Source organism: Thermobia domestica, chromosome 4 (assembly GCF_964235325.1).
Source record: "Thermobia domestica chromosome 4, izTheDome1.hap1.1, whole genome shotgun sequence".
NCBI classification, from domain to species: Eukaryota; Metazoa; Arthropoda; class Insecta; order Zygentoma; family Lepismatidae; genus Thermobia; species Thermobia domestica.
In genome coordinates this window covers 311,458,447-311,474,320 of record NC_137457.1, presented here as the reverse complement: position 1 = coordinate 311,474,320, position 15,874 = coordinate 311,458,447, and the positions used below count along the sequence as shown (strand labels likewise).

At 35.2% G+C, this 15,874-nt stretch overlaps 1 protein-coding gene across 2 annotated transcripts in view; it reads left to right on the top strand.

Annotated features, from left to right (window-relative positions):
• Positions 1–3,750: 3,750 nt before the first annotated feature.
• The window catches only part of LOC145684313 (host cell factor-like), a 44,429-nt gene continuing 32,305 nt past the window's right edge, over positions 3,751–15,874 (top strand). The window contains exon 1 of one of the 2 annotated variants that reach the window (XR_014131274.1): positions 3,751–3,887. The gene's annotated coding sequence lies outside the window, so the exon portion shown is untranslated. The remainder of the gene's footprint in view (positions 3,888–15,874) is intronic. The other variant, XM_081756498.1, reaches the window with a different exon arrangement.

Below are 15,874 nucleotides of genomic sequence, written 5' to 3'. Positions count from 1 at the left end.
AACCAGAAATTTGAACACTGTAGAAATTGCCTCCTTTATTTACTCTCTTTAGAAATGTAATTTTCCTAAACGTTAAAATAGTATTGACTCATGTCTACCTTATATACTAAATTTCACATATCCAACTTCAGCAAATCCTAAAATTTGCTGTTGTACGAAATAAAATTAGAATACTACCGCGTATAAATTGGCCTCTTTCTTTCTTTAGAAGTGGACTTTTCTAAAACGCTGAAAAACGTTTTCCCTTATTTTTAATGAACTTATTACACTGTAAAAACTTGTACGGTCACACTTACTGACAGATTACGTCAATTTTGGCTGCCAACTGATTACTACAAAATTTTACGATATTACTGTAAAATTTGTGGTTATAGGCCATAAAAGGCCGTATTTATGCCCTATTATCATAACTTTAACACAAATACCGATTGGCACCCAGAATCGACGGTAATCGGTCAGTAAATGTGACCGTAATTGTTTACGGTGTACACTTATGTCCAAAATGATTGTTGCATATCTATAACTGTCTTCTTGTAAGAATATAATTTGATGATTGTGCAGGATACTTTTAATACTGATACTATGTGCAGCGGTGCAAATCTGTCTTCAACATTGAGGGAGGGACAAATAAGACCTTTCTTTTTCTTTCTTTCTTTTATTTTTTCTTTCTTTCTTTCTTTTTTTGCCAAGCGATGCTCAAAATATTTGGGAGTTGAAAAGCAATTCTGTGGAGGATCAGGGAGCAAAGTTGTCTTCAACATTGGGAGACGGGCAGATTTGAGGTTTATTCTGGGAGAACATCAATTTCATCTCACCTTGCTTTGTGGCAATCGGACACAAATCATCACATTCCCCCCCCAAAAAAAAGCACATTTCAAATCGGATTATTGGGGGGACAGTTCCCCCAGTACCAAGATTGGAGGGGACATGTCCTCCTTATCCCCCCGGGATTTGTGCCATTAACTATGTATATAATCAGGAGTGGTAAATTTTATAGGAAAAGAATTATAAATACGAAAATTAGAACGAGTAGAACAAAATGTTGCTAAATGGACAAGAAAGTTTTATTTTCGTTTTATTGTTTTTATTTACTGCTCTTTTGACATGAAATTAGCCACATACACGTACTAACATTATAAGAAATACCCGGGCGAATTCGTTATCAAATTATATTCCTACAACAACATATTTATAGACATGCGACAATAATTTTGGACATGAGTGTACATATTGCATGGATCCAACTTAACCAAGTTCTCACTTTGTGCCGTCTCTGAATGAAGAATCGAAAATTTGAATATTATAAAAGTTGTTTCTTTTACCCTTTTTAGGAGTGGAATTTTCAGAAACACTGAAACATGTATTCTTTTTCTTTTTAATTACATTTTTAATTACCTTTTTAATTACCTACCTTTTTTAACGCCAGTGCATTGGGTGTTTCTTCAATAAAGAAAAAATAAAATGAAATCTTTCAGTTTAAGTCCCACGATTTTGCCCTTTAGGGTAAGAAAGACGGATGATTAAGGCAAGGGAATGATGATGGAAGGATTGGTGGAATGAAATGTGGGAGGAAATGGGAGTACCCCGCACTGGCGGACCTAACCCGGGGCTGGGAGCGTAGACTCCCAAGGTTTTTGGCTGACAAAAATAATTTAAGCTATTATTTATATCTTTTTGAAAGTTTATAGTAAACTCTTAATATACCTATCATAGTCTGGGTTCTGGTTGACCTCCCCAGTTTTTACCTTCTAGATCCGCCACTGGTACCCCGAGTAAACCCATGGACATAATGTTGTCCAACACAAACTTACTTGGCCGCGAATCGAACCAAGGACCTCATGTACCAGAGAAAAGAGCTCTACCACTGAGCCACGGTGCCTCTTCTCGAATAAAGCATCGGAAGTTTAAATATATCGAAGTTTCTCCTCTTTCTTCCTATAAGAGCAGAATTTTCGAAAACGCTAAAATATGTGTTATTTCTTTCTTTCTTTCTTTCTTTTTTTTTTTTTTTAAAAAAAAAGGAGTTTATATATCGTGTCACCTCTTTAACTTCAAAGATTTATGAAATATTCTTGAAGAATTTTAACTTCCATTTACTTCACTAATTTCTTATCCCTCGCTTTCATGTCAAAGGAAGCATTGCCTCAAAAAAATTGACATTCGTAGTTCTCTCTCTCCTCCCTCAGCCTAGGGTTTAATAGAGGATGATGTTTGGACCGAGCAAGATGGAAGCGAATCATAAAAAAAGTGTTGACCCTGCGTAAGCAGCAGGGGCGGATCCAGGATGGACTTCTGGAAGGGGGGCGGTGAGTTGTAATACTGCCACTTAGAGCTACTTCTAACAGCTCCTAACTCTGTTTTATTTATATATAAAATAAAAAAGTTTCATCTTCTGGGGGGGGCAATCGCCCCGAGCGCCCCCTGGATCCGCCACTGGTAAGCAGGAAGAGACAGTAAAAATAATAAATAAAAAATAATTAAAATAAATAAAGTAAAAAAAATAATAATAGTAGGGATTGTCCACTGACATTAACAGTTTCACGTTCCATTAGTACCGGTATACGATTTATTGACAAGCATGTGTTTCTCAAATTTAGTAGAAGGGGCTACTGCCTCATGAAATGACACCCCTTGTGTGCACGCCAATTGCTTGCAATATGCTGCTACACTTGGAACATACGGATAGATGTGAACACGGCATTACATTTGATCCCTAATTTGTTCTTGAAATCAATAGTTCCAAAAATCAAATGTATTGATATTGCATAAACTTCATTGAACTCTACCTTTTCCCATGAAAATGTTTCAGAAGAACGGGAACAAGGTAGCTTCCCTTTTGCCCAGTATAGGAAGTAACACAATTACTAACACTCAATTCCACTTGCTGTTTTCTTCAATACATGCACATGAGGTCACCGGTCACAAAGTATGGTGGGATAGAGAGAGCTGATAGGCCTATTTGATTTTCTGCTAGTGTTGCTAGTTTAGGAGAAAAGTCGCTAAATCTAGGGATCTGACATCATATAGTAACCAAGCGACTTTTTAGTGATTTCTAAATAACGATTTTCCGACATACTTATAAATCTATCAACCTTTGTGCTGCGAACAACTTGTCATTTTGAAATGAAGCACTAGCCTATAGTTCAAAGCAGTTTTGATATATGCCATTTTTTTCTTTGTTTTAATCAGCAGAAGTGACGATCAATTGGGCAAATATAGTGTGGCCATCCTTCCACAATTCCACTTCGTTTTCTGTTACCACTCGCTTTGTAACGGAGAATAATTCCAACCTTCCACGCCCCTTAATCTGTATATTTTCCCATGAGAGACACAAGTAACACAGCGTTAACATCAAGCAAAGGAGCGAGACTTAAAGTGGAGTGGGTGCTAGACAGTGATGATTTCAGGGGGTGTTCATAGTGAAACTCTTCCCGTAACTACGGAATACACACGGAAGCATTTCTCCGATCGTACTCAACCTCAGCTATTAGTACTTTTGCACTCTTGGTTTATTCAAACTCCGTTCAACCTGCGAAAACATTCTGAAATCATGACCTGTATTAGATTTTTTCCTTTATGAGCTTTTAATTTTTGTACACTTTTAAAAATTATATGATATAATTATTTTATAGCACTGTGTTTTTAATTTTTAGCGATTATTTTTTAAAATCCCAACTTCGAGTCATTCCATATTTCGTTTAAAGACTTTCCTGTGTCAATATTTTGGCAACACTGTTTTTAACATGCTCAACTGTAGAGTCAAATGTGGCATGTTTTTATGTCACGTAACGTACCCTGGGTAAGAGTTTGAAATAGGTTAGTAGAAGGTTCGTTGGGCAGAGTTTGGTTTACTTTGGTGAAAATTGGATTACAATTTAATGCTAAAAGTAAGCACAGGTTCATTTTAGCCAGTTTTTTCTTGTAAATGTAGGCCTATATCTTAAACTGAATAATAGGCAATAAAATATACATAGAACAGACTAGCATGAACGAAAAATTGTTTCAGAAATTATAGGAATTTACAAAAAATAGATACCTAGGAATTTACAAAAATAGATACAGGATATCCTCAATGTGATACCTGATTACAAATCTATTCTCAAGTTGCACGCATTATTTGACAAGACCAGAGAGTAGGTCCTATATCGCAGGAAAGATAGATTTTTCAGATACTAAAAACTGATTGAAGTAAGCTTAAAATTGACTGTACATAGCCTAACCTTTCTGCTCTGTATAGACATGTAAGTTATGTACATTGAATGGTTCATGTTGAAGTAAGTGTGTGTGTGTGTGTGTGTGTTAATCATGTAGTAGTCATCGGTCTATTTAGTTGAACAGGTCCAGAAGTGTGCAAAAAGTAGATTTAGAGGAGAAATGAGTAACGGAATTGTAATTTGTTTCTGTGTCATTTAAGAATGGTATCGTACTAGATGTATGGTCGAATGAAAAATGCAAAATGGGAGAAATGCAAATACAGGAATATGAATACAAATATGCCAGTAGTTAGCCCTAACCTAACGTAACCAAACCTAATCTAAGCTACCCTAAACTAACCTAATATTAACAGATATAAGCAAAATTTTATCTTTTTTTTTTTTCGAAAATAAAACGACCCCATTGACTAAACGTAGGCCTCCATGTCGTAGTGAAATACATAGAAGTTAAATTAAAAATTAGAATTTTAAAAATATTCCATTCAGTCCACTAAAGAAAACCTAATAGCAAAACAGGAGCAATGTCCCACATTATTTGTATAATGGTTGTACGTCCATGATTTAATGTAGAGCATGATGGTGCAGTGACAGAGTACTCACTTCTGGTGCGTGAGTCCTTTATTCGATCCCAGGCAATGCTAGTTTTTTAAAAGTTTAACTTCGGCACGATTATACACCGAGGCTAAGGGAGACGGTGATATGAGATAAATGATGATCATTGAATGAAGAAAGTACGAGGAAACGGGAGAACTCCGAGAAAACTCACGCATACGGTGTTTATCATAATTCATTTGGCGCAAGTTGGGACCGAACCAGGCACCCACGCACCAGAGATGATCGCTCTACCAATGAGCAGTCGCGGCCTTTATGATAAAATCGAGCCCGTGGTTTCTCATTCAAGTAATTCTTTTACATTTATTCAATTTCATTAATCATCCACCTCTTCAAACGTTCAGGGCATAATCATGATAGGCCCTATAGATCTAGAAATTTCATTTCATGATTTCGTTCACACACAAAATTGTGTTTGCAGTAGTATGTTCGCCTTCGTATTATCTTTGATACACACAGATTGTGGCTTCGCATGCTTTCATCTATCCCTTGAAACAAGAATGAAATCGATACAAAACTTTCCAGAATTTTATGGTTTAACTAGACATAGGAGACGCGTTCGGAAAGTAACCTCCGATTGGTCACTGTGCATGAAGAAGTGGGGACAGCACTACCATCTTCGCACAGACACGCGCAGTAGATCAGTCTGCATCCAGCCGTGGTAGTGTGATGGTTGTCCGATCACTAGTTCCACTTTTGTAGCGTCTCAAAATGTCTGCTGCATTAGAAAACCTCGCCAAATGCGAGGTGCGAGCTGTTATACGTTTTCTATACGGCAAAACAGTATTTGGCAGCAGCTATTCATCGGGAACTTTTGCCCTGTATGGACCAAGTGTGATGAGTGAAGGAGTCGTTCGTGAATGGGTTCGTTCACTTAAAAGTGGACGAACGAACATTCATGACTAAGAGAGGAGTTGCAGGCCATCAGTGTTAATTGATAAACTCGTTCAGAACATTGATTAAAAAAAAAAAAAAAGTTCGTGAAAATGGACGTTTCACAATCTCGGAGCTTTCCGATAATTCCCTCAAATTTCCAGGATTGTGTTATATGACGTAGTGACACAGAGGTTAGGCTACAGGAAGTACTGTGGCTCAAGGCATACGCGAGAGATTTTTATGCTGATAGAATTTCTAAGCTAGTGCAGAGATATGATAAGTACTTGAATGTTTATTGAAACTATGTTGAAAAATAAAGCAAAGAATTAGGTTTTTTAGATGTATATGGTAAATTCTTCGTATTTACTTTGTTGTTTCTCTTTTTAACCAATCGGTGATTACTTTCCGAATGGCCCTCGTATAAAGCTTTTGAAAATCCAAATATACAAGGTATCAATAAAATTTCTTGCCGTTCGTGATCGTCAGAAACAGACACACATACAACGCATGGTACTTAGCGTTAGATCTTGAAGTCATCTTCATCAGCCATCTAGCACCCTCTGTCAACATTCTTGCAGCTGCGCAATGCACTAGCGATAGAACTCGGGGGCTTGGACGCAAAGAAGAGTGCGACTGAGTGCCGTAGATCTGCCTCATTGTCGTATGGTCTCCTACGCGGGTGGTTGTTCAGGGAATGGAACAATTGGTAATCTAATGGGGCAAGATCAAGCGAGTATGGTCTGTGGCAAAGTATCTCCAGCCAAGTTGCTGAATGATATCCCTGGTCGTCCTTGCTATGTGTGATCTCAAATTGTCACACCCTTACGATGAACCAACACTGGCTTCTGCTGCATTGCATGTTGTGTCCGTTGCAACAGCTGCAAGTAAAGTCCGCACTGATGGTGTAGCGTGATAGTACGAGCTTGTAATGCATCGCTAGTCCAGCAGACAAAGAGCATGATTTTGTGTGGGTGCAGCAGTGGTTTCGAGGTGTGAGACACAGATTTATTTGATGACAACCCATGTCTGAGACGCTTGGGAGTGTTATAGGCCTCCTTGATCCACCTTTCGTCCCTCGTGAACATGACCAAATATGTTGCGGTGTTAAAACAGCAACGACAAATACACTGTCACTCGTTTCTTATTGGCTGCTGACAGTGTGTGGGGGTACCCACTTGTTCAACTTGTACAGTCAGTGACAAAAGTTCTTTCCGCTTGGTAAAATTTATTTTGGGAATAACGATGATATGGCTGGAACGTCCAGAAAATAATAATAATAATAATAATAATAATAATAATAATAATAATAATAATAATAATAATAATAATAATAATAATAATAATAATAATAATAATAATAATTAATACTAATAATAATAATAATAATAATAATAATAATAATAATAATAATAATAATAATAATAATAATAATAATAATAAAATGTAAATTTACTGAAAACTACTCAAATTGTCCTTCCATTCTGAAGTTATTTACGAACCTAATTTCATCAAACGAAAAGAACTTTTCCCGCTGACTGTATACCATTTCTATACGATGCAGGTGAAATCTAACTGTTTCCTTGGAAATCTAGCATTCGACAAGGTTATCACACATTTGACCGTTGTACGCCCTAATATCTATATGACGTTCTTTGTTTGTCCATCACATTGTGTATTTTGTGTAGCAAAAGCGCTGAGGAAGAGTTGAAGAATGCATCGAAACCATTCGTAGACTTTGTGCTATTGGATGTTGTAATGTATGAGAATTTTTATTTACTGTTAATAGTTATGTGCCTATCCTGTCGTATCACTTAGTAATTGTGTTAGATAAAGTTGAATATTTGTTGACGTTTAGCATTCGCTTTCAGCACAAAGGCTACATGAGACTTGGACCTTTTAGTTTAATCTGGGATCCAAACCACCGTACTGCATTCAATACCATTCCACCGAAAATTCAAACTGCAGGCTCGTGCGCCAAAGCAGGGAGGGCATTAAATAAAGTTTTAGTCACATTCGGCAGTTTACTGAGCAGATACCTTAAAGTGCGACAGTTCTGAAGATGAAACGTCATCGCGGTTTTTTAAATACACAATTTACTGTTTTCCAGGGGCCACGGTGACTCAGTGGTAGAGCGTTCACCTCTGGTGTGTGAGGTCCTTGGTTCGATCTCCGCTCGCACCAAGTGACTTTTGTGATAGACAAACACCGTATTCGTGGGTTTTCTAGAGGTTCTTACTTTATTCCTCCCACTTGATTCATTCCACCATTGCATTCATTTCTCATCATCACCGTCTCCTTTAATCTAACTAGCAGAAACTTGGGACGTAAAACTTAAAGATTTCATTTAATTTAATTTTACAATTTATGCTTTCCATTCTTGCTTCTGATGCCTGAATAAGTTATTCTAAATAATCTTAGAGAATTCCTCTTCTAAAATAATTTTATAGTTCTATGCTGTTATGCAATATTGATTCATTTTGTATATTAAAATTATTGTGTCGCGAATTTGGCAATGAAAATAAAAAAAGAAAAGAAAAGGAAAGAAAATCATAGAGTAGTAACCGAGTAGTGTAGTTGTCAAGGGTCTTGAGCCAGATTCTGTAGCTTGTAAGAAGTTTTATGAAAACAACTAGAGAAGTGTGTGCTATAATCCATAGAAACGAAAGTACGAAAAGCAAAACTTATACAGGGTGTCCCAGGAGGAAGGGGCAATATTTTGGGAAAATGGTAGTATGGGTGATTCTAAGCAAAACAGTTCATATGAACATTGGTCCTAATCTCAATGCTTTGAGAGCTACAGGTTGTGAACCACTTTTGACTTTATGTTGCGTATTGTTCAATCTGTAATTATTCTACACAAGTGAGACATAGAGAATTTGAAAGGTGATGAAATAGCCTCTCCAACGGTATGCAGCATGCAGCAGTGGTATCTTTGGAAGAGAAGGTATTGAGGGAAATTTAGGAAAGTTAAAGTTATTTATAGAAATTGGATGGTAACATTGATTTTCAAATATCCCTCAATAACTTTTCTTCCAAAGAGACCATTGCCACATGTTGCATACCGATAGAAAAGTCATTCCATCACCTTTCAAATCCACTATGTCTCGCCTCTGTATAGTAAATATTGGGTGATCAATAAGCAACATAAAGTCAAAAACGGTTCACAACCTGTAGCAATGCATAAAATAAGGTATAACTAGGCGACAAAAGTGTCGCCTAGTGAACAGCCATGTCGCCTAGTGTCGCCTACTGAACAGCCATAGTGCGCCAAGGTACTTTATTATATGTGATCTTTAAATGTCATCAAGTATAGCCTAGTAGTTAGTGACCAAAGGCAATGACTTCACTGCAATTAGCTGACTAGATTCAGTGTCGCTAAATTTATAATGATGACTTCTTCACCATGGAATATATAATTGTAATCTGAAAATAAGGTGTTCAGATACGTTACTCAGACTCAGCGATGCTAGTAAAATGACATCGCAACGGTAATTTTGATGTTCTTTCTCCATAGCCTTCGCTCTGTTGATTATTATCAGACTGGGGCGCGGAGTGGTGACGTTTTATATTTTACCCGTCAAGTGCGTGATCACCAACTCACTTTTAGTGTGGAAAGTCTTAATAATATGGTATAGAATAACAAAAAGCATCAACTTGCATACAGAAAATTAAATATATCGTCAATATCCAATTTTAGTGAACATGATCTCATTTTGTAATTACTAAGTAAAGATGCTCTGATATCTCCACAGAAGTTCTCAAACTTACGCGTATTTATTCACTATTTACTATGAATAAAAGAAATTCATATGCATATATTCATGGGATATATTCATAAGTTTACGAGAGTTCAGTACCTGTGTTAAATTCATAAAATAATAATATATATTTTACTTAAATACGTGGATCTATTTCTTTATATGCTTACTTTAATTTTGCTTCGCACTTGTCACATCTGTTATATGCAAAAGGCTTTGTATATTTTCTCCGAAAAATGCAAAACTATGTGTATCTGATATATTCAAAATTTTGTTATGCCATCAAAGAATGAAAGAATAGGTAGACTATGTAGAAAAATATTCAGTGTTGTATTAGATCGATGTTATTTCGAAATTTTTATTTGGTAAATAAAACCTTTGAATTTGATTTATATGCGAATCATTGTTCTAAACATTACTTCTCTTTCAGCATTTGTTTTGGCCCATCGTGATTACTTTTGGTATTTTATATTGTTTGTCATCTTTAGATTAAGAGTTCCATAGATTTAGTTAAAACTTAGTTGAGGGGATCCCGCTTAGGTAGTGTATCGTTGATGATGCTTAAATCCGCAATGCAATAACAATGTTAACCGGAAATATGGAGCGAGGCAAGTTGTTAAACTCTTTAAAAAAAGTAATAAATAAAGTGTCAATAAAATGTAATATTGTATTAAATGACAAATCATTGGGGCATTTGCGAGCCACACAGAATTGCTTCTACGACATATGGACTTCCTACCGGACAGCCCTGATTTAGATTGTTGTTTTGTCTTCCACTGATTTGAAGATCCATTTTTGGATTTTCTAATATTTTCTTCACTCTCAGTCAAATGTATGTTAACGCATTGCAATGCTGATATTTCATTACCTAATCGATTATTTTTAAGTTACTGTAGTTTCTGTTTCTACTATGCTAATGTTTCATTATTTCATTTTAAATATTCTGAATTTCATTCTTGCTGGATTTCATACAAATACCAGTCAATTTCATAGATAAAAAAATATGGAACTTAGAAGTACTAAGGTTTTAATACGACAGTAACCATTAAATGATTAAGCCATTAACCATTAAACGATACATTAAGGACAGTGTCACACTTTATAAAATATATTATAGACAGTGTGGTACTAGTGTGACGTTCACTGTTCACGTGTTAATTCTAGGCGATTCGACTTGAATGAGTGACACAAAATGTTAGCGTGTAACGAGGCCTTACGAAGATCTGTAATTTGATAATTTGATACCTCATATCATGATGCAAGCTGCTCTTAAGTTCTAATATCGCCTAGTGAAAAATGTCTTAAAATATGCACTGACCTGTAGCTTTCAAACCGTTGAGATTAGGACCCATATTCATATCAACATTTTTGCTTAGAATCATCCATACTACCATTTTCTAAAGTATTGATCCTTCCTCCCGGGACATCCTATACGCATAAAGGTTCCTATAGTGGAATTCTAGAAATGAAATAAAATTAAGTTTCAGTTCCACTGTTATGCCGGCTAGGCTAAAGGAGACGGTGATGATGAGAAATGAATGAAACGGTGGAATGAAGAAAGTTGGAGGAAACGGGAGAATCCCGAGAAAACCACGCATACGGTGTTTGTCCACCACAAAGTTCACGTGGTGCGAGTGGGGATCGAACCAAGGACCCCAGAGGTGAACGCTCTGCCACTAAGCCACTCGAACTCTAAACGTTAGGATTGATTTTTTTTACTGCACTACATCAACTAATGAAAGGAGTCTCTTTGTTCAGGAGTTACATAATGAGAATAAAATTTCAAATTTCAAATTGAGCCCATTACACGAAACGTTTTTGTAGTTGCAAGCAGATTTTCTTCCAGCTTTAGACAAAATTCGAATGTGTTGCTTGGACTTTAGCATCCTTTTTCAGAAATGAGGCTATATGAGACGTGGACTTAACAGTTTAAGGTGGAGTCCAGAACCCCGATCGAGACTCGAACTCAGAACCCCGATCTTCCAACGTGCACACGCTAGCCACCACCAGTGAAGAGAGTTAGAAACAATTTTGAATCGTAGTCATTTTTTGAATTTGGTGAGTGAACGTTAACGACATGATTCTTCAATATTGCTTTATTATTCGTACTACTTTTATAAAGATAAGTTGTTAATAGCTTTGTGATTCATGTTTTAACATGTTGAACAAGACAGGAAGAAGGAAAAAAAGTTCCTTAAGTTTTAAGAACGGATATTATAGTGCAAAGTATTTCTAAGTGCTGCTTAACCTAGCTTTGGAAATTCATATCACTTAACTGAAAATAAAATCTCACTAAAGAAAATACGTTATTATTATTATTATTATTATTATTATTATTATTATTATTATTATTATTATTATTATTATTATTATTATTATTATTATTATTCCTATTATCTTTTGTTTTCTTCTATGCTTAAGTTCTTTTTTCCTTCGGATATTGCACTTTCTTTTTTTATCTTAGGTATGAGTTTTTATTTACGTCATGTGTAATCTTTTACATTTTTGTGTGTTCATTTTATTTCTTTTGTTATTATTAGAGTCTTATGAATGAGTGTATTTTACTTGATGTGTTCAACTTAGAAATATTTCTTTCAATCTGTAATAGCAACTGCATTTTGTCTTTCAGAAAACTATTTTTTTTTTTTTTTTTGTTTTAATATTTTGTAAACTGATTCACTTATACTGTGAATACTGATATATTTTATACGGTATATCTATTCTACCTAGGTATATGGTATATTTATTCTATATGCATGTTTAATTACCGTATGCTTATATCTTTCGCTATTGTTATTTTTGCATTTCTCAGTTTGTAATAGATACAGCATGTTTTTATGTTATCTTTTTTGAACCAATGTTTTATCCATTTCAGCTATTTGTGTATGATCAGTTGTATGTTGTTAATTCTATTTACATGCGCCATATGGTTGTAAAACCGTTTTTTCTTTGGGGCACTTGTGGCTGTAATGCTGTTTGTTCCTAATAAAGGGAACTGAAAAACAGATTAGTGATTAGGGCCGGCTCTACCATTTGTGTAACACGTGCATTTGCACGGGGCGGCAAAATCTGTCTTATCTAAATTATTTAAAATAAATTTTTCTTATTGGAAACAGACTTCATGAAGATGATAGTTAAATTTAGTAAGCTGACTTTCTATTTGAATACTACATTCATAACTTATGTTTAGGTCGCATTAGTATAAGATTATATGGACAGTACTAAAGCAAGTGGTTAAACAAATCCCAGCAAGAACTTCTTGGTCGTTGTCAAATACAAGAACTCAATTGATTCTCGAACAGTAGCGAACACTTGTTCCATTTAGTTAGTTATCACAGTTTTGATATGAAAACTAGTCTTATCTCTGTCACAAACACGTTCCTTATCATTGAAGGTGGAAACAAGTTTTATTTTTAATTTTTTAACAGATATAGAAGGAAAATAAGGAATAAAGATAAAAGAGGTAGTTGCAAACTGATTTATTGAGATTGAAGCTCGATACTGAATTAAAAAAAAAAAAAAAGATTACCATCATTTATCTGGAAGTAATGTGGAGCCAATGATAACGTGTAGACCATGGAAGCCTGTTCGTTTATCTTCTCTAACATAATAAATTATTATTTAAAGAAAAAATAGACACAACAAGATTGCATTTGTAGCGTTTATGCTCTTTCTGAGTGCAAGTGCCTTTTCCTTCCCTTTCGTAGTTCGTGATGGGGTAGCATACTTTAAATCGTGGCTTCTAAGATTTATTCTTTCCATAGAAAGTGGGACGGCAAATGACGCCATTGCATGGGGTGGCAATTTACCTAGGGCCGACCCTGTTACTGATAAATGTTTTCTTTTATTAAATTTGATCTTTATTTATGAGAAGTTCTATAAAGTACTTTGTTATACTTTCAAACATGTATAACTGATAGATAGGTAGATTCATTGCTTAAAATAGTCCTCTGGATTTCTCCAATAATTCATTTTATATAATAAAATTACCGATATCCTGCTAATCTTACAGATAATTTACCTGGAACTAGAGTTGGGACCTGGAACAAATAAAAAAAAAAAAAACTAAAAATATTTTTCTTAAAGAAAAACTTTACGAATCGTTTCTAAAGTAAGTTTTTTTTTTCAGACAAATTGGAAAAAATGTCTGTAAAAGAAATAGAAAACAAAATTGTGCTGAGATTAGCTACTAATGTAGATTTACGAAATAAAGAGCAATAACTGTGAACCTACTTCCCTCCGTATTTTGTGTTACCAAATTAATGAAAAACTGACAATTTAAAATGTTTGTGTTACCAAATTAACGAAAAACAGATAATTTAAAATGTATTTTCATTTCAGTTATAGTATTAACAATTTGAAAATCTGAAAATTGTAATAGAACAATTTTGGAAAATACAAGCACATTACTATTTCTATATACATTTTTTGACATTCAAAAATTATATAGAGTAAAGAAACAAGAACTTATTTTAATATCAATGTACATTTTTGAAGCTTCTAAAAATTAAAATGCAAATGAAGTAAAGTAATTCACTATTATCTCTAGATTGATTTTCTAGAAATTACAGAACTGAAATAAAAATATGCTGTAGAAACTTATCATTCTGGAGGTTAACAAAAAAAATTTAGAACAGATAACGATCTAATTCATGTTGCAAAGTGTTGAAAAAAGACAAAAATAACATAACAGGATATTTATTTTTCGTTCTGCTGATTGCTGGTCAACACACGTTAGCAGCTGTTTCCAAATTCAGAACAGCGTCACTTAAGGCATTATGCTACTATGAGGCGTAAAACGGTGCGAATATTTCATGAAACTGACAACCTCATCTGGATCTATCGTCACAGATGAAAGGGAGAAAATAGTAAAGAATGTGCCGTGTCGTTTTGTAGCTAACAACCATGCTGAAGTAACAAAATTTCGAACAGTGTGCGAATGACAAACCAATTTTCATATTATTATATTTTTATATTGTATTAATACTAGAGTTGACGACAAAGAGACTATGTTCACTTTAATATTTTATATCATATAAAAATAAAGCGGCTCAATCGGCTTTCGAAATGCAAGATTTCAGCTTTCTTTTTGGATTGGATTGGATTGGGATTGGAATTAGATTTCTGGGTTTCCGGCATCTATGGTCATGTTAGCCAGTGATGTATGAGGAGAAGGAAAGAAGCAACCTGAGACCTGTATGTTAGGTACATCTCGGCATTTACGTAGTGTGAATGAGGAAATGCTCACTCAGAATGGCTGGTCTTAAAAAGGTTTTACACTTTTTCGACCGAGTGTCCCCACCGGAAATCGAACCCGAGACCGCTCTTACTTTTTGGAAATTAGGTAAGTAACGAAAATACAGGACTTCGCAGTACTCTTTTCTGCCGTATTGTTTCAAGCTATGGGGCAAGGATTTCATAAATGATATATCTGCAAGTCATTTCATACCATTGCCTCTGAAACATGCGTTTGCTATATCTTGTTGTTTTTTACTAAAATGGCGATACAAGTATAGGTTTCATTTAACAAACTTGATCAGAGAATCATGTGGATACAATATGAGTTAGGAAATCAGCGGTGGAATTAAGTTATTGCGTTTTTATTATAGGAATATAGGTTAGCTTCGTGAGCTGTATAATTCCAATTTCCTGTTTCTTGACTCCATTACGAATTCAGCACTTAATGAAAAGTTCCATGAGGACACATTGAATACCAGATACCATTTTAGAATTTTCTTGTGGCTATGCGAATAGCGTAAGCACCTTTGCCGTAGGCGACCCAGTTCGATTCCTGGGCAGAGCTTATGTAGTTCGGGTCCCATATTAAACATTAGGTCCACGTGTAATATAGCTTCGCTGGTGAAAGGGACACTAAACTCAAATTAGATCAAATCAAGATACCAGCCTAGGCGGCAATGTATAGAATGACAAATTTAGTACTTAACAATCTCTCTCTCTCTCAATATATATATATTTTGGCGTTACTTTTCCTCTGTTTTGCATTTCATTATCTTGAAAATGAAATGAAATCTTTGAGTTTTACGTCCCACGGTTATGCCGGTTAGGCTAAAGGAGACGATGATGATGAGTGATGAATGAAATGGTGGAATGAAGAAAGTGGGAGGAAACGGGAGAACCCCGAGAAAACCCACGCACACGGTGTTTGTCCACCACAAAGTTCACTTGGCGGAGGCTGGGATCGAACCCGGGACCCCAAGCACCAGAGCTTGCATTTCATTATCATGCGTGTTTACTATATTTAAAAATTGTTCATTTTTATTACTTCGTATCCACGTAAAACAGTAAAATAAATAATTTCTATTGCCATTGCTGTCGAAAATGCTGTACAAAACTTATAAATTGCGATTCAAATTTAAATTTGTTTCGGAAATCGCTACGCAAAAAGCTAAATCT